The following is a 20,262-nucleotide window of genomic DNA, read 5'->3' on the forward strand; positions in this document are numbered from 1 at the left end:
CTGCGACCTTAGTGCGGAAGTAAATTGGATGCCTCTGTTGCTCGTGATGTGTACCGGCATGCCAAAACGAACGATCCACTGGCTGACCAGGGCTCTAGCACAGGTCTCTGCTGATGCCTCACGGACCAGGATGGCTTCCGTCCAATATGGTAAACAGGTACCGCGACTCCCTGGACGCCAGCAAGGGGCGCACGACATCCACATGGATATGCTGGAACCTCCACGTTGCCGAGTCAAAATGTTGAATGTTCCCTGCGTATGCCTCTGGATTTTAGACGTTTGGCACCTGATGCAGTTGCGGATTAGTGCTGCCACCTCTTTCTTGAGGCCATGCCAGACAAATCGAGCCACTATACGCATGGTAGTTTTTACTGAGGGGTGGGTGAGATCGTGGATAGAGCTGACAATGGCGGAGTCAGGAAGCTGGATATACTCGAGCTGGAGACCTGAGATGCAGTCCGGAGAGCTTGAGTTTCAGTGTCGTGCTGCTGCGCCTGCGCTAGTTGCACATAGTCAAGGTTGGGAGCTAGCGTGCTGATGGCTGGATGGGAGAGCGCATCCGCGACCACATTGTCCTTGCCCTCTCTGTGCCAGATGTCTGTCATGTATTTGGACACATTGGACAGGTGGCGCTGTTGCCTGGCCGACCACGGGTCCTTGGCCTTAGCCAGTGCTTGGGTGCAGGGCTTGTGATCAGTAAAAAACAGTGAAAGTTCTGCCCTCCAAGAAGAATCGGAAGTGGCAGCCATCTAGCATTTTCCCAAACTCTCCTCCCTCAAGGGCCTGCAGGAATTCGTGGGAATGATAAATTTTTACCAGAGATTCATCTCCAATGCCGCCCGCATCATGCGCCCTCTTTTCGCGCTGATCGCAATGAGAGAGAAGACCCTGGCCTGGTCAGAGGAGGTGGACAAGGCCTTCACTGCAGTGAAACAGGCCCTCACATAGGCATCTTTGTTGGTGCACCTGCTCCCGAAAGCGCACACACGCGGGGCAGCCATGGGGAAATAGCGTCATCACAGGTTTCTCTCTGACTCCAGCATCTCTTCCAGCCCACACCCTGGGCAGCGATTATGACGTCACAATGCAACAGGTGACTGAGCTCATGCTGCCCTTAAAGGGGGGCGATGAATTTGAATAAAAACAATCGTCAATGACCTTCGGTGTGGCAGCAGTGATTTCCTTCAGCTCCTGCAAGAGCCACAGGGCAAAAGGTCTGTGATAAACTAGATATGCTAGAAAACCTTAATAGGTGAAATAATATAAAAATAGTAGGACTTAAAGAGGGGAAGGATTGGAAAGATCCCATTACATTTTTTAAAACGTGGATACCTGAGATATTGGGAATGGAAAGGGAAGGAGATGAACTTCAGGTTGAAGGAGCCTATCGGTTCCTGCTTCCCCAAACCAGGACTGGGACAGAGATCCCGTTCAGTCCTCGTAAGACTCCAGGGATACAAAAATAGAGAACAAATCCTGCGCATAATGGGGTAGGTTCAAGCAAAGAGGTGGTACATTAGAAGTTGAGCGGGGAAAGGTTCTTTTTTCCCAGTACGTGTGGAATTGGTAAAAAGATGGAAGGAATTTGATACAGCAAAAAAAAAAAAAATTTTAATAAAGGGATTGAGTTTGCATACTATATCCAGTGACTTTTAACATCTTCCTGCCTTGGTGGGGGTTGGGGGGGAGGAGAGGTTTTTTCAGAAGCTAGAGAGGCAGCAAGGTTTGCTAAGAGCTTAGTCGCAGCCCAGGAGGATTCCCAAGGGAAATGAAGAGATGGCAGGTCAATGGTAAGAAGGGATCTGGCTGTACATAATGTATATATAATTATATTATAAAAATGGTTACACTTGTTTATCATAAAGGTTGCAACTTTAAAAAGGAATGTAGGGACCTTTGAGGTGGTGGAGGAAGTGGGGCAGTTTGATGGGTCCCACGGGCACACTCAAGATCGGAGAGGGAGTTGGCACCTAACCCCAACCAACCAATGTTCCCTTGCAACCGCGCCTGCCTGTCCCACATCGGACTTGTCAGTCACCAACGAGCCTGCAGCAGACATGGACATACCCCTCCATAAATCTTCGTCCACGAAGCCAAGCCAAAGAAAGAAAAGAAAGGGGATAGGGGCGCTAGGAAGAGTAGGAGAGGAATGGGGAAAAGAGGGATAGGAGAAGGGATCAAGTGGGTTTTTTATGTATTCTTTTGAATTATTTTTTTTAGTTTTGGTTTTGTGCCAGGAGTTGTTACAAGACAAATGGGACAGAAGGTAAGTATTGGAGGACAGGAAGGGAGGGGGAGAGGATGATGAAGAGGCACTGGGGGGATGGGTAAAACAATTAAGTGTATAAGTTTTAATGTAAATGGAAGAATTAAGAGAGAAGTCTTGGCAGATCTTAAGAAGCTGCAGGCAGACGTAGTGTTCCTGCAGGAAACCCATCTTACAAACTAGGAACATTCCTAATGAAAAAAGGGATGGATAGGTCAGGTGGCAGTGCCCTCCTTCAATTTCAGAGCCAGGGGAGTGGCAAATCTAATAGGAAAGAATGTTTCAGTAATGGTCTGGGGTTGGTCGCTGACCCAGTAGGGAGATACGTGATGATGGATTATCAAATATTCTGAGAATCCTGAAAAATTTATTCAAGATATATTCTTGAAAGTATCTGCGGGGGGGGGGGGGGGGGGGGAGGAGGAATGAGAATATATTGATTGGAGGGATTTCAGTTTTTGTCTGGATCTGGTGATGGATGTAAACCAAGAAGTTGATGAGGGCCAAGGTGGCTAAGTCCACTTTGGCCTTTATGACAGATTTGAATCTCATAGACATTTGGAGAAGGTTATCTGAGAGAAATGGATTATTCCTTTTACTCGAGGCAACATGACTACACTAGAATTGATTTTTTTTTCTGGCATTAGCCCAGTTGGAAAGTAGGATAGTGGAGACTGAGAACATGACTCAGCTGCTGTTAGACCATTCACCCCTGACTTTGTCCATCATAATGCTAGAAAAGCAGGCTTTGGCATACAGATGGTGCCTAAATCCATTGCTGTTGGGAAAGCCAGAATTTTGCAGCTTTGTCAGAACTCACTGTTCTGTGAAGTGAACTTGTCCTCTACTGACAAGAATTTATTTTAATTTGGGACACACTGAAGGCTTATTTAAGGAGCCAGATAAATGGCTACATTAAAGGGATACAGAAGAAATTAATAATTTGGAACAGGACATAGCTCGATTGGAAAAAGATTATCAAAGATCAGGGTCTGAGGAAAAATATATGGATTTTGTGAATAAAATGCTCAAAAACGATACTTTGCAGACATACAAAACAGAGAAACTGATCTTAAGATTGAGGTAACAGTATTATGAGCTGGGGAAAAGGGCCCATAAAGTCTTGTCCTGGCAGGTGAGGGCAGAAGAGGTCTCGAGGACAATTAATGCAATTCAAATGGGGAAAGGCAAGATTTCATATTAGGGAAAATAAATAAATGATACATTTAGTAAGTTCTATAAAGAAGGGTATAAATCAGAATTGGTGAGGTGTGTATGTGGGGGGTGGGGGGGGGGAGGGGAGAGCCCTGCCATAACAGAGTTAATTGTGTAAAAATGAAGGTGATGCCAAGAGTACAATATCTTTTTGAGACGATGCCCATTTCGTTGACCCAGTGTTTCTTTAAAATGCTCAATGGATGTGTCAAAAACTTTTTGTTGAATAGTAAGATGTCTAGAGTGTCCATGGAAAAGTTGACATGGGAATATAAACTGAGGGTTTAAAACTGCCAGATTTTAAAAAATACTACTGGGCATCCAAGGTGAGGTTTATTGCCTCATTTTTTGAGGGAGGGGTGTTCCCCTTCTTGAGCACAAATTGGGTTACATGCAGTAAGGGTAAAGATAGCAGGATAATTTATTTATAAATGGTACGTCAAATTAACGTGTGCCAGATGTAGCAAAGAGTAAATCGATGTATTGGATTGAGGTGGTGTTATCTCCTAAAATGCCCTTGACCCAGAACAATTTAATACCCATGACTCTGGGCAATAAGATCCTGGACACCTGGTGCCAGAAGGGGTCGGGTGTATTGAGGATTGTTACTATCATTCGAGCAATTGAGGACTGTTACGGAGTCCAGAGGACCCCAAAACCAGCAGCAAAAGATATGCATCACAACACAGGGTTACTCAAACAAAAGTAGTTTTTAATTATAATTGAACAAGAAAACAGAATTGAACATTAACTTATTACTTAACCTACCTAACCTACTTATTTCCCCACTTTAATACTAAGCGCAGGTGTGTGTAATGTATATTTAAGATTAGAAAAGTTCTTTGGATCACAGTCCAATCTCACTGGACGCAGGCAATTCTTGAACTGTGTACAGAAGCAGTTCACCAGTCTTTGATGCTTATCAGGAAAATGGTTACAAGAGGGTTCGTGCTGGTTTATAGAGAGACATTCCTTTTGTTCAAGGTCATCTGCACCTGATTCCTTTCCAGTCTTGCTGACAAAACTTTCTCCCCTTCAGGGTCCTCTAGATGATCCTCTTTTTTTCGGGTCACCTCAGACAGCTAATTTTCTCCTTTGACCAGACAGCCTTCCAAAGTTTGCCAGCTTTGTCCTTCTGGAACTGATTTCTGTGTCTCTCCTCCCTGTTTCACTCCCTCCCTCCCTGAGAGCAAAACTGTTCTCTGTCTGCCTGCAAAGATCACATGCTCTCCCAGGCCAGCTGTATTCTGCAACTTGGTTGCTCTTTCTGCAAAAAGCACCCTGCAAAAGTCTTGCAAAAATTCTGTTTTGAAATGTATGTGTGCCAGCTGCTCTAACAATTTCTCCCAAGCCACTTCAAAATACTTTGTCACAGGACTAAATATGAGTTATCGAATAGAATATTCTTCTGCTTTCTGCAACTAAGATCTTTCCTAAGGGACAAACTGGGACTAACAATAACTCAGCCTGAATGTAGTGACATGGAGACTCTAATTCGAAAGGGGAGTGTGTGTAAATTTATCTCTAGGATGTATTCCATAATCCAAAGTGAAGGCCTGAAACCAGGCTTACATTGGTCAAGGGAAAGATGGGAGTCAGATTTGGGCATAATAATTGATGAACAATGGTGGGAAGATTTGTGTTTGAATAGTCTGACAGGAATTGTTAATGCTAGACACCTGTTGGGGTAATATAATTTCTTACATAACTGATAAAATTACACATCAAAAGTCAGAAATCTCAGAAATGTGCTTTAGGTGGTTCAGGTGCGGTGTGGCTGTATACAAGGGTGATATCCTTCTGGGAAACCCTGGGCGACATCTGAAAAAAATTACAAAGGTAGATTTTCCACAGGATCCGAAGTGTACCTTCTAGGTGACATTGGGTAAGTACAGTTTAGACTGTCTGAACACCAAATATAGTTTGTGAAGGTTGCCTTTTCGGTAGCCAGGAAGTGTATAGTGCTTATGTCGAAGTCCAACCCCCAGCTAAATATCTCACGATGGAATAGGGAAATACAGCATAGCATTCCCCTGGAGAAAATTACCTACAATTTACAGAAGAGATATGACACGTTCATTGAAGTGTGGCAACTGTATTTGAGACACATAGGTGCACAGATATAATTCCCAGCATTCCCCCCCCCCCCCAATAAGAGAAAAGAAACAATCTGTCTCAGCAGGTAAAGGATTAAGAGTATGAAATGAGGAATGTGGCGCAGATTATGTGTTTTTGCCCCTATCTGTTTTTATTTAATATCCGAGGTTCTCTAGCCTGGAGGAGGGTTGTTGTCTTTGTTTGTATTTAGGGGGTTTTTGTATATTTATATTTTTATATTTTGGTATTTGTATAATTTAAAGGATAGGGAGGGGAGGGTGTAAGGTGGGGAAATAAGGGCTGTAAATCATATTACTTGGAAAGAGAATGTAAAATTCTGTTTATTATTGAATTTGCAGAAATCTTTGAAAAATCAAAAATAAACTATTAAAAAAAATTTTGGAATTTATGTTCCAAATTATAAAGCTGCCCTCTTTCATCTTAAAGAGACAGTTAGAAGAAGGAGGCATATCCATTTATTCTGTGTTCCCCTTTTATTAGGAGGAACATATTTGACAACTTTTTCCCCCTCTGCAGGAAATATTGCTGCTTTCAGTCCTGTCCAAGATTCCTTAAACTGACCCCTTTGTCTCAGATTTCAGTAATATATTTCTGGCAAATCTCATATCACATGGTATGTGACATCATTTCTGTTTTTGACGTTCATAATGTCTCTTGACACTTTTGTGCTAAACCATCTCTGTCTACTTACTTACAGAATCAAAGTAGTTAATTTTGTTTGATGGTTCTCTCCAGGTTCCAGGCTGTCTGAAATTTACTAACAGAATGACTTCTTGTATACTCAAGCAAACAATCTATTGTCCACTTCTCAAGAACCATTTAAAAATCTTTAATCTCTTCTCCTTGCAATGCAACAGCAAGCTCTTCGTCTTTCAGACAGGCTTCTGTGACAATGGTGTTTAAAATGCAAATACGTTTGTTGATGCTAAAGCCAGCTACCACCTGCAAAGAACCAAGTGTGTCTGTAGAATGTAAATGAGCCCTGTCCACCAAAAACTAACTTTTACTAAAATATATGTAATATAGTTTTAACATTAAACTAAAGATTAATCATAGAACATTTGTCACACTCTACATTCAAGTTGACCTTTAGGGAGTCTTGCACAAGGACTCCCAAGTCCCTCTGCATCTGTGATTTTTGAAATTGTTGCCCATTTAGAAAATAGTCTACACCTTTATTCCTTCCACCAAAATTCATGACATACACTTCCCAACACTGTACTCCATCTGCTATTTCCTTGCCCAATCTCTGAAACAGACCCACCACCTTCTGTGTGGAAAAGGTGCCACTCAGGTCCTTAATAAATCTTTTCCCTACAACCTCAAACCTATGCCCTCTGCTTTTAGACGCTCCTACCCTGAGGTAGAGAATATGACTATTCACAGCTACATTTGTCATGACTTTATAAACTTTATTCTTCTTGACTTGGAGACAAGCCCCAGCCTGTTCAAACCAGCTCAGGATGTCTGCCATGTTGGGGAAGTTCTGGATCTGCCCCTGCACTGCTCCAAGTTACCGTCCAGTGGTTGGTTCAGTGTCAACTAGGATCAGACACTTTCACTCTGAGCTCCAGCTGTTGCTTCCACCCACCAGCCACGCTGCAGAGGGGAGGGGTGAACTAACAATAGTTTATAAAACCATGGGGGACATGAATAAGGTGAATGGTCACAATCTTTCCCAAGGGTAGGCAAGTCCAAAACTACAATAACTCCATATGATTCTCCCCACATTCTCATCAACTCCCCCCAGATTTTAACCCCTCACCCTTACAAGAGGAAATTTACCCACCAACCTGATCTTCCTTGGGATGTGGTAGGTAACCAGAGCATCTGGGGGAGCAGGGGTGGGGAATCCATGCAGTCACAGGAAGAATGTGTAAACTCCTCATAGACAGTGCCAGAGGTCAGGATTGAACTCGTGTATCTGAAGCTCTAAGGCAGTGGCTCTACTGTGTGTGCGCTATGGTGCAGTTGTCTTGAATGGGGATTCGGTTGCAGAGAGTGAGGACCTACTGTTCCCCTAATTCGTCTGTTCATCTGCAGAGCTCGAAAAATAAATGATTTGCGGTTTTATGGCACATAGTGCAACTTTTAGACATCCCAGAGAACTCAACAGAGACCGATTCTGCTATGAGGGAAAGTGTCATAGCTCCACTGGCAAAATCTGCAGCCAAGCTGCGAAGAAGGAGCCACATCTGTCAAGGGGGGAGATAAGTGGTGTCTCCAGCACCAGCACTGAAAACTAAATGATAAAACAATGTCAGTGTGTTATGGCTCATGGCCTCTGTTTAGTCCTGCATTTAATTGCTACTGATAACATCATTGTGAAATGTAAAATTCTTGATGAATAACTTCTCAATTATACATTTAAAAGAAAGCCCTGCTCACCCTTGGGTTACACCTTGCCCACATTGTGTTTTTGGTTTGGACATCCAGCTGATTGATCATTCTGAGGATTTTACAGAGATCAATAATTGGCAAGTTGAAATGCCCCACTGCTAAAACCTTATTACTCTTGTGTCCCTCCGTAGCACCTCCAATTCTGCTCCTCTATCTAATGGGTCAGGACAGCAGGAATTGCATCAGCTCAGATTTTTGCATGGTTTGCAATTGAACGTTAGGACAGGGAAACAAAAGCAAATGGATTTCCCAATGGAATTCCCTGCCATTCCATCATGGAACCCTGTTTATTCATTCACGGCATGTATATACATCTGGTAGCACTGGTGTTTATCGCCCATCCTTCATAACCCTCTAACCTTTCAGGTGGTAGGTATGTGACGAGGACAATGATGAGAATTTATTGTCCTATACACAAGGACAATGTACAAAGTCACTGACTTCTTGCTGCAGCCACACAGCTATGAAAAATACAGTAATAAACAATAAGTATAAATTAAATTACCACGAGAGAAGAAAAATTAAATGTAAAAGAATAGGCTGCAGTTATTGGAAAAAGTGCTTGTGCCCCTGGAATAGTTTGTAGTTCGGGTAGTTTGGAGAGGTTCAAGAGCCTGATACCTATCTTCAGGCTTCTATACCTTCTGCCCGAAGGTAGCAGAGAGAAGAGGCTGTGACCAGGGTGATGGGGGTCCTTGATGATGTTGGCTGCCTTCCTGTGATAAGCCTGTCTAGGTCTGTTACTTTCTGCATCCTTCTGCATTCCTGGGCACTGCTGTTTCCAAACCAGGCTGCGATACAACTAGTTAGCACACTCTCCACATTGCACCTGCAGAAGTTTGAATGTGTATTTGACGATGTGCCGAAACTTCTCAGACTCCTTAGACAGTAGAACTGTTGGTGTGCCTTCTTCACAGTGGCCTCGATGATCTGACTCCAGGAAAGCCTCCTGTAGATGGACACTGAGGAAATTGAGGGAACTAACCCTCTCCACTTCCGTCCCATCAGTGCAGACAGGTGTGTGGGCCCTCGGCAACTCCTTGCTAAAGTTGCCCTTGACTTATCACCCGTTATTCGGCCACAACATTGGTTCATCAGCAATCTTGAGAAACAAGGCCATAGCTCCCTGGAAGTGGTGACACAAGCAAAGAGCGTGGCAAAGAAGGGGTTTGTCACACTTTCCTTCATCAGTCAGGTCACTGAGTATAAAAGACAGAAAGTCATGTTGCAGCTGAATCAAACTTAAATTTGGCCACATCTGGAATATTTTGTGCAATTCTGGGTATAACATTACAGGAAGGATGTGGAGGCTTTACAGAGGATGCAGAAAAGGTTTATCAGGATGTTGCCTGGAATATTGAGTATCAAGAGAGGTTGAACAAACTTGGGTTGTTTTCTCTGGAGTGTCACAGGCTGAGGGGAAATCTGATAGAGGTTTATAAAATCATGTGTCGCATTGATAGGGGAGATTTGGAGTCTTTTACATACAAGAAGGCACAGATATAACATGACACTGGTTGCGGGTCCTGTGGTGGGGAAGGGGTGTGGTTTACCCAGAAAGTGGCGGTACTGATAGGATGGAAGTAGATACAAGAGTAGGGGTTAAGGAACATTTATATAGACACAAGAACAAGCTGGGAATAGAGGGATACAGACCATATACAGGCAGATGGGATCAGATTAGCATTATGGTCAGTACCAACATGATGGGCTGAAGGGTCTACTGCTATGCTGTTTTATGGGACACTGGGGCTGTGAGGCAGGGGCTCGGCCAGCTGTACTACCACTGGACTACCCAAACTCCTCTGCTCTCAACCCCTCCAACACCTGCATCTCCTCAAGGCCACCGCAGAAGTGTGTTACTAAGCAACAGAGGCTGGTCTGCAGATCGGGTTTTATAAATTGTCTCCTGTTTCCTTGGTTAGAGTGGGAGAAAATCCATTAAAGTTCCCCATTGCTGCTTGGGAAAACCACCTCATCTTGAAACAACAGCCAGGCTTCTTCAGACAAGACTCCAGAGGCAGGGAAAAGTGGGATGTAAACCACGTGCAGACAGATGTGCAACTTAAACTGGCATCATGGTCAGAACAGACTTATGAGCCAAAAGGCCTGTTCCTGTGCTGTACCATACTACATTCTTTACAGAAGTATTAAGGACAAGGGGATAACTACGGTAAAAGTATGTACCATTAGGGATCAAACTGGACATCTGTGTGGATACCCAGAGGATGTGAATGAGGTTTTAATACCTCACCTGAATTAAGTAAGGAGAAGAACATTGCAGTTGGAGATTTTAGGAAGGGGCTAGTGGAATTCCATAAGATATTACTACCAAAGAGCAGCAGGAATTAAGGTGATATGGTGGGCTTAACCCTAGAGGTGTAGCCCAAGTTGCTAAGGGAGCCAAAGCAAAATACTGCTTTGGAAAGGCAGCTAACGAGGAGGAAGCAAAGAACTTTATTTATAAATACAATGTCAAATCATTAAAGAAAAAGACGGATAACCTTATTCTAATTCATCTAATTAGAACGTGGCAAGAAATTAATGAATGTATAGGAAAAAAAATAGGGATGTCACATTTGTGGCCCAAAATGTGAAGTTAATAACACTTCTACTGCAGGTTTTACTGGTTAAACATCTCCATGTCTTTATTCTCCAGTTTTCATTGTTCCTCCATTTCACGCTCTTCTCTCCCTCTCTATACCATCTGACTTCCGGTCAGGTGAATACATCTCATGCATATTCATTATCATGACATCCCTCCTTTCACCAGAAATAAACTTTACACCTTAATGTTGAAATGTAAACACCGTCACCTTATCAATATCCCTCTGAACCAACAAACAATTTCAAACAAACAAACAAACAAGTTCAAACTCCTTCTACACACAATGTAACGTAAACATGTCGTAACCAACAGTACTACAATAACTCAACTAAACAAAAATGTACTTCATACAGCACTCATACACGCACTTTATGATATATGATCAAATCACTGTCCCAATGTTCTATTATCATTCCAACTGTCACAAACTTTCCCTTTCGTGATAATGCGGGCACAATTAGAAATACGGCACAAAGTCTTCGTATCGTTTAGGTGGTTTCCTGTCTCGTTTCGGCCTTCCTGCGATGCTATCGTCGCCACTCGGTTGTTCACTCTCAGCGTCGGAAACACTGCTCGCTACGGCCTCGGGTGTTTCTGGCACTCTGGTCACTTCATCAGGAATGCTGGTAACTGCCTCGGTAACATCATCTGGTCCCTCAGGTTGAGCATCTCGTATCGGACTTTCAACCACCTCGCTCGATGTCACTCTGGACTGGTACCTTTTTACACCAGACACATTTCTTTTGTACAGGACTCCAGCCGGAGACTTGACTGTTACCATACTGCCACTTCTGGATACGACAGTGTAGGGTTGATGGTAATAAGGTGTGTCTAGCTTACCACCACTCTCTTGCCTCACCAGAACATTATCTCCTGGCATGATGTCTAAGTACCTGGCCCCCCGTCTCGAATCTGTGTACAGTTTTGCTGCTCCTTTCTTTTCAGCATCGTGGTCCCTCATCTCCTGGTTGTCCCTGATTTCCTTTATTTCAGACATTTTTGTGCAGATTTTTCTCCCAAAAAATGCTTCTGCAGGACTTTTTCCTGTGGTTGCATGAGGCATTGCCCGATAGACAGCTACATAAGATAGCAATGCTTGTCGCCAATTTTGTCCTTCTGCGTGAGCAATCCGTATCGTTTTTCAATGGACTGATTTTGTTCTCTACTTCCCCGTTGGCTTGCGGCCATTTCGGAGTTACTTTATGATGGTGGATACCTGTGGTCCTCATGTATTCAGCAAATGTCTCTGAAATGAACTGTGGACCATTGTCAGAGTATAGCATAACAGGCAATCCATATCTTGCGAAGATCTCTGCTAATGCTTGTATTGTTTTTTCAGTGGTCGTTGACCTCATCACAGCGTACTCATAGTATCTGCTGTAGTAATCTGTCACTACCATGATTGATTCACCAGTCGGTAAAGGTCCAAGAAAATCAACGGCTACGTCGATCCACGGTCCTGTCGGGAGTTGCGTACTCCGGATCGGCTCTGGAGGATTACTCCTACTTGTGATTTGACATCCATGGCAGGTTTTGACGAATTTCTCTGCATCTTTATCACAACCTGGCCACCATACTTTACTCCTGAGGTTTTGCTTGGTACCAACAATACCTAGGTGTCCTTCATGAGCTAAGGATACGATCTTCGGTCTCAACCTCTGCAGTATCACCAACCTACAACCTCTCAATACACACTGTCCGATGCAACAAAGTTCGTCTCTAATGGGAATGTAAGCCTTGTGAGTACACATGTCCCATTGTCCACTCTGGATACATTCTCTCACTTCCATGAGTTCTGGGTCATGTTCGGACTCTCTCTCGACTTCCTTCGTGGTCACAGCTTTCAGTGTCGACTGAATAGCTACGAAGCGTACAAAGCTCTCTGCTTCTGTCCCCAATTCTGACTTGGATTGTGGGCATCCATCCTTCACCAGTCTGGACAGCGGATCAGCAATGTTTGCTCTCCCGGCAATGTGAACTACTTTATATTTGTAGGGTTGGAGTCAGAGCACCCATCGCTCTATTCTGGCACACGGTTTGGACCTAGCGGCATAGATCACCTCTAATGGCTTATGATCTGTGATGAGTTCAAATTCAATGCCATACAAATATGCATGGAACCTCTCACAGGCCCATACAAGTCCGAGTGCTTCTTTCTCTGTCTGAGAATATCTCCTTTCCACATCTGACAACGATCTGCTGGCGAGGGCAATGATTCTTGGTCCTACATCATGCATCTGGACCAACACGGCTCCTAAACCAACAGGACTAGCATCCGCTATGACTTTGGTTGGTGCAGCCGGATTATAATATCCAAGAGTATCAGCATCCGTCAGACTTTGCTTTAGTGCTGTGAACACTTTCTTCTGCTCAGATCCAAAATGGAATAGTACACCTTTCCTGGTTAGTTTCCTTAGTGGTTCTGCCACTGTAGCAAAGTTAGGAATGAACTTTGCGCAATAATTGACCAATCCCAGGAAACTCCTCACCTCCGTTGCGTTCTGGGGTGCACGTGCATCTGCAATAGCCTTCACCTTGGCCTCTGCTGGGTTTAGTCCTTCCCGTGTAAGTCTGTGTCCCATGAAGTCCATTTCTGACACACCGAACTGGCACTTGTTTCCATTCACGGTAAGGCCTGCCTCCTGTAGTCTAGATAGTACACGCCTCAACCGTCTATCATGCTCTTCCTTTGTAGGCGCATGGACTATGATGGCGTCAGAAATATTGGCACCTCCAGGAATGCCTTGAATCACTCGATGGATTTCATACTGGTAGATCTCAGAAGCTGCATTAATGCCGAACGATAGTCTCTTGTATCGGTACAATACACAGTGAGTCACAAATGTTGTTACGTCTCTGGATTCTGGGTCCAGCTCTAATTGATGATAGCCCCATTTTAAATCAATTTTTGAGAATATCTTACTGGTAGTTAACTCCTGAAGTATTTCCTCCACTGTTGGTATAGGGTGTCGTTCTCGAATTATAGCTTCATTGGCCATCCTCATATCAACACACAGTCTTATGTCGTCATTTGGTTTGGGCACAATCACTACTGGGCTGACCCATTGTGTCGAATGTTCCACAGGTTCAATAATGTCTTGTGCGATCAACTCTTTAATTTTGGCTTCGACTCTCCCACGAAGTCCAAACGGAGTTCTGCGCACTGGTTGCGCCTTGGGTTTGACCGTTTTGTCCACCGCTAGCTTTAGTTGTCGACCTTTCAGCTTTCCTACTCCCTGGAAAACTGCGGGGAATTCTTGCTTCATATCCTCATATGACTGAACTGAATTGACACGAGCTCCAATATGAAGTATTGCCAGGTCTTGCGTTGTGCGTCTACTCAGCAATGGTTCTCCCCTCTCGTCTATGACAACAAACTCTGCTTCGGTGTACTTATCACCAGCTTCAACAGTTGCAGTAAAACATCCAATGGTCTGCAATGGCTTGGTTGCTGTGTATGGATACAGTTTCTTTGAGCACTTCTTTGAGGTACAGATGATCTTTTTCCTTTTCAATTTCTCCCATAAATGTCGGTCAATTACATTACTGTCACTGCCTGAGTCTACAATGACCTGAACTGTCACACCACCAATTATCACTGGGACCTTCTCATGATGTACATCATTCAACGTAAATTGATAGTATCTCGGTCCATCCTGGTTATCATCATCATCGTCACTTTCTGGGTCACCGTCTATATGGTGAATAGTGTCTTTCTTTCCAGGATACTTTCCTTTCCCCCAAGCTTTGCCTTTGGAAGCTGTGCTCTTCGCCTTCTGGTCTGCATTGGACTTGCTTTTGCACTTCTTTGCAAAGTGGTCCTTACCTCCGCACTTTCTGCAAACTTTGCCTTTTGCTGGGCAGCATGGGTCTTTTCCAAAATGACCTCTGTTTCCACATCGATAACACTCCACATCATGTGTCGGCGTATATCTTGGCTGGTTATGGCGATGCGAGAGCCTCTTAACTTGCTGGCTTGAGTTGTCCTTCAGGGTCATGGTATGAAATTGCCCCTCAACAGCCTCTAATGCAGCAGCAATGGCTAAAGCATCGGTGAGCTTCAACTCACTCCCTTTTTCCAGCAGACGTCTCCTGAGCTTGTCTGATCTGCAGTGCTGCACGACTTGATCCAATAATTGGTTGTCCAAATCAGCTGCCATGTAATTGCATCCAACAGCCAGCTGTCACAATCTCGTCACGTACTGAGCAATTGTTTGTCCATCTTCTTGTTTCGTTCTCCGAAACAAATGGCGTTGAAATGTAGCATTCGGTGTCACTACATAGTGTGCATTCAATGCATCGACGGCTTTCTGGTATTCTTCCTTCCTGTATTCAAAAGTGTTTTAAAAGTTTCCCGAACTGCGGGTCCTGCGGTGAAAAGAAGTAACGCCCTCCTCTGCGCTTTTTGTTCCACCGTACCGCTATCGAGAAATAGGCCACGACTGTCGGCGTAGGCTTCAAATTCTTCCAGCCATGCCTCCCACTTCACACTCACAGTGCTTGCATCACCCGTCGGGTCAAAATGAGGAACACCTCGAAGTGTTAGAAAGTCAGCTTCTGCGCCTGCCATGAGGAAACTTTTTCAGCCCAAAGCCACCGATTCAAAAATCAAAATTCTTATCACATTGAAGTTCCAAAATGTTGTTGTTTTAATCCTCGTCGCCAATGTCACATTTGTGGCCCGAAATGTGAAGTTAATAACACTACTACCGCAGGTTTTACCAGTTAAATATCTCCGTGTCTTTATTCTCCAGTTTTCATTGTTCCTCCATTTCGCGCTCTTCTCTCCCTCTCTATACCATCTGACTTCCGGTCAGGTAAATACATCTCATGCATATTCATTATCATGACAGCACCATTGTGTAAAAATGTGTTACTGCCTCGGAACATGGGCAATAAAATATTAAATTTGTGGTATGACAAAGGTATAAGATATATTAAGGACTGTTACATGGAAGGAACTCGTGTCCTTTGAACAATTAAAACACAAATATGGAGTGGCCAATGGGACCTTTTTCTGTTTGCTTAGATCGTTGTTAAGAGAAAGATGGGGACCAACGTTGACCCCACCTAAAATCAGTGAAATGTAACAAATGGTCTGGATGGGGAATGCACCCACATTTATAACAAAAATGTACTATGCTCTCCAGAGCGAAAGTACAAAACCAGGGTTACAGAGGTCAAGGGAAAGATTGGAGTTGGACTTGGATGTGGTGATTTCAGAAAGAAACTAGTCAGATTGGTGCAAGGACAGCATAACATCAATTATAAATGCAAGATATGGACTGGTTCACTATAATTTTTTGCACCAATTATATCTTACCCTACAAATGTTACACAGATCAAAAGCTGAAATTTCAGTGATATGTTTCAGATGTGGGACTGAGACAGGAACATTTCTATGTGCCACATGATCGTGCATAAAGGTGAGGCCATTTTGGAAAGAAATCACAGAAAAATTAACCAGGATAACAGGAGTGACCTTCACAGACAATAAGGAGCTCTATCGATCTATTGGGTAATTTCATGGAAATGTGTCAAATTGACGAAATATCAAATCTCATTTATAAAAATAGCACTCGCGATAGCAAAAAAATGTATTGCAATCTCTTGGAAATCCAACTCCCCTCTACTTAGAGCATGATGGACTGCGGAAATGAAGAGCTGCATACCTATGGAAAAAATCACATATAACTTAAAGAATAAAAATGACACTTCTGTAAAGGTCTGGCAGCCATACCTGGTCCATATATAGGTCCAGATACAGTAATAAAAAGGAACAAAAAAGGACATAAAAATAACTATCTATATATTAAAAAGTAGTTTCCCCAATTGCACTCTATATACTTGAAATATATGTAAGTTCTGATGATGAATGAATCTGTATGTATGGAAGGGGGGGGGGGTGAGGAGGGAGGGAGGGACTGTTTTGTTTTTGTTTGTTGTGTGTATATTGTATATTGAAAATGTTACTGTGTATATTTGAAAAAAAAATATTCACAATAAAAGGAAAGGCAGCCAACATACTGTATAGCCCATCACACCATGGATACACTCTCTTCTCCCATTGAGCAGGAGGGCAAAAGTGTGAAATAGCCCACCAACAGACATTTTTTTCTGCAGTTATCAGGCTCCTGAATAACCACATAATAATGCTCTCATGCTGCCTTTACCTGGTCTGTAAATTGTGTTCTTTATATGGTTGTATGAATATCAGAGATAACCTGTTAGACTGATGGCAGACCAATCTTTCTCACTGTACTTGGTATTTTGTGACAAATAAACTTAAAACTTAAACTAAGTAAAAGCACAAATACTGGAGAACCTCAGCAAGTCGAACAGTGTCCTTTATGTAGCAATGGCAAAGATACATAACTGACGTTTCGGACTTGAGCCCTTCATCAAAGGCCCTTAAGAGATGTTAAAATCATGGCCTCCATCCACAAAGACAGAACAATTTAGATCATAGAACACAAAACATTACAGCACAGTACAGGCCCTTCAGCAAATGATGTTATGTCGACCTAAATAAACCTATTCAACAATCTAAACCAGTGGTTCTCAACCTTTTTCTTTCCACTCACATACTACTTTAATTGCTATGCCATGTGTTCTGTGATTAGTAAGGGATTGCTTAAGGTGATATGTGAGTGGAAAGGGAATGTTGAAAATCACTCCTCTAGACCCACTTGTTACTGAAATATTTTGCTTGAGAAATATTGTCATTGGCCCATTTCCTTTGGAGTTATGAAACTGTGCACATAATGAGTCAATTAACTATGATTAAAACAGTGGTTTTCATATTTTTTCTTTCCACTCACATACCACCTTAAGCAATCCCTTACTAATCACAGAGCACCTATGGCTTAAGTGGTATGTGAGTAGAAAGAAAAAGGTTGAGAACCATTGATCTAAACCTTCCCTATTTCACGCCCTCTATTTTCCTTGAATCCATGTGCCTGCATAAGAGTATTTTAACAAGGTGCTCTAGCCTCTACCACTGCCCCTGGCAATGCATTCCAGGTACCCTCTACTCTCTGTGGAAACAGAACTTACCTCTGACGTCTCCCCTAAACTTTTGTCCCCTCACCTTAAACAGATCTCCTCTGGCATTTGCTACCATCGCTCTGCAAAAAAAGGTGCTGGCTGTCCACCCTATCAATGCCTCTCTTATTTGAGTTTAACAGGGATAAGTCGGGGAAGTATAGACCTGGGAGTCTATTAAACAAAATCCTGAGCGATGGGATTAATCTGCACTTGGAGTTGTGGGTAATTGGTCAAAGATGAGGAGGGTACCTTTATTTGGGAGAACCCTGATGAATTTGAGGACATTTTTCAAGTGTGTTAATCCAAAGCCTTGGATGAGGCCCATATGGAGGATTGGTCCTAAATGATGGAGTGAATGGGCTCCAGAGCAAGTTAACAAGTTAGACCCCAATTGGTTTGGTGATAGAAGGCAGAGGGTGATGTTGAGAGAGTTGTTTTTGCTATTGGAAACCTGTGAGAGGCAGTGTACCAGAGTTATCAGTTGCACCACTGCTGTTTGTTATATATATTTAGGATATTAATGTGAACATTGGAGGTAGAATTAGTAAGTTTTCAGATGACTCAAAAGTTAGTGGTGTTGTTGATCGTGAGGTCAATAGGATAATATTGAAGGGGAACCTGATGCTGAAAAATGTGAACAGGTGCATTTTAGGAAGTACCTGAGGCACAGGCACAGGCAAACCTGTGGGGTAAATTTCCATGGATTGCTGGTAGCACAGCACAGCTAGATATAGTGTGAATATGGAATATACCTGTCTTCATTAGCCAAGACAGTGAATAGTGGGGAGGTTACGGATTAACTGTGTATAGCATTGGTCAAATCACACCTAGAATACTGGATGCAGTTCTGGACACCATAGGAAGGACATAACTGCAGCAGCCAAGATGCAGAGGAGATTCATGAAGTGTTTCAGCTGTGAGACGAGACCACATCAGTTAGGCCCAGGTTTGGTTTCCTTGGCAGAGGAGATTGATGGGAGATCTATAGTTCAGTTTGGTTTTTGGGAGACATTGGAGAGACTGAATCTGTTCTCCTTGGAATCTTTTATGAGGGTCATGACTGAGGTTTAAAAAATTATAGGGGAAGGAGATGTGGTAAAGGAAGGATAGACCAGGAATGTTTTTCCCCCATAACAGAGGTAGATAAAAGGAGAGGGTGGCATGGTTAGCGTAGAGGTTACTGCAATGCTATTACAGAGACCTGGATTCAATTCCAACACTATCTGTAAGGAGTTTGTATGTTCTCCTTGTGACCAGTGTGGATTTTTATCTGGGTACTCCAGTTTTCTCCCATCCTCCAAAAGGTAAGGAGTTGGTAGATTAATTGGGTGGCAAGGACTGTGCAATACCATTAAAATTAAAAATTACACAATAACAGGGAGATTTGAGGGAATCCTTCTTCACCCAAATAGTAGGGAGTACCTGCTGGAGCGAGTAGTGGAAGCAGAATCACAGACAGCATTTAACAAATATCTAGACTGCCATTCTCAACCTTTTTGTTGGCTATGGCCCCCTTGGTCTCTGCTTAAAGTATATGGGCTCCCTTCCCTGTGAAGTAGTCAAGTTAATGTGGTTTCTTCCATACTTCTCTCCTACCGATTACATAAAAACATAAATATTTTATGATTTATGTCTGTGGCCTCCCTTAAATGTGCAGTGTCCCCCCAGAGGGCTATGCCCCGTTGAGAATGAAATAGGCATAGAGGGCTGTGGAGCAAATGCAGGATGATGGGGTTAGTTGGGCCAAATGGCCTGATTCCATGTTGATCTATGTGAAATAATGAGGGGCTTAGATATCCTTTACCAGAGATGCCCATCTCCAGAAGCTTCAGATTCTTTCTGGTAAGGATTGGATTTGGAAATGTGTTACCTCACCCAGCATATGGTTGGAATCTGGAATGCTTGTGTGCAGTCAGAGCAGAGTACTTGAGATCTTGTGCCATAAAAGGCTGCAAGCTGAGACCTGGGAAGTGGGATCAGTATGGATGGGAACAAACAATCTTCTAATCTAAAGGAAGTTAGCAGGTGGATCAGCATCTGTGAGAGAGAAAGAATGGTTGATGTTTCGGATTGGATCCCTTCATCAAAACTGAGAGGAATTAAGCAGAATAAAGAGCTGGTCAAGGACCAGTTGGGGGTTGGTTAACCAGGCAGGGGTGAAGGATGACAGACAGATGGAGAGACTGAGCCAGTTGATTGGCAGGTGTCAGATAAAGGGATCGAAAAGTAAGATAAAAAAGAGATCAGGTGGAGAAAGGTGAGTCATATAGGATGGGGAGAGGGAGGAACCTGGGTGGGGAGATAGATGGAAACTGGCCACTGGTGTTGGAATCTGATAAGTAGAGGAGATGATAATGGTGATGTAATGGATGGTATTGGGGAAAGTGAAGGACAGATGGAAACAAAAGTGGTGGATGGGAGAGAATCCGGTAGCTGAAAAGTGGGGAAGGAGAGGGATGGGATGAACATGGTGGAGGATTGATTGGCAATGTGTGGGAAAGGGATCAAAAGTGGGTGTTTAGGAAGGGGAAGGATGCAAGTAGCTGGTCTGAAATTGGAAAATAAATGTTCAAAATACATTGACTACTTGATAACTCGAATGGACGTT

At 43.2% G+C, this 20,262-nt stretch overlaps 1 protein-coding gene across 1 annotated transcript in view; it reads left to right on the forward strand.

Annotated features, from left to right (window-relative positions):
• Window positions 1–1,141: 1,141 nt before the first annotated feature.
• Window positions 1,142–20,262, forward strand: part of LOC138763380 (ras-related protein Rab-7a) — a 47,452-nt gene continuing 28,331 nt past the window's right edge. The window contains exon 1 of the mRNA XM_069937432.1: window positions 1,142–1,214. The gene's annotated coding sequence lies outside the window, so the exon portion shown is untranslated. The remainder of the gene's footprint in view (window positions 1,215–20,262) is intronic.

This window comes from Narcine bancroftii, chromosome 5, assembly GCF_036971445.1.
Source record: "Narcine bancroftii isolate sNarBan1 chromosome 5, sNarBan1.hap1, whole genome shotgun sequence".
NCBI classification, from domain to species: domain Eukaryota; kingdom Metazoa; phylum Chordata; class Chondrichthyes; order Torpediniformes; family Narcinidae; genus Narcine; species Narcine bancroftii.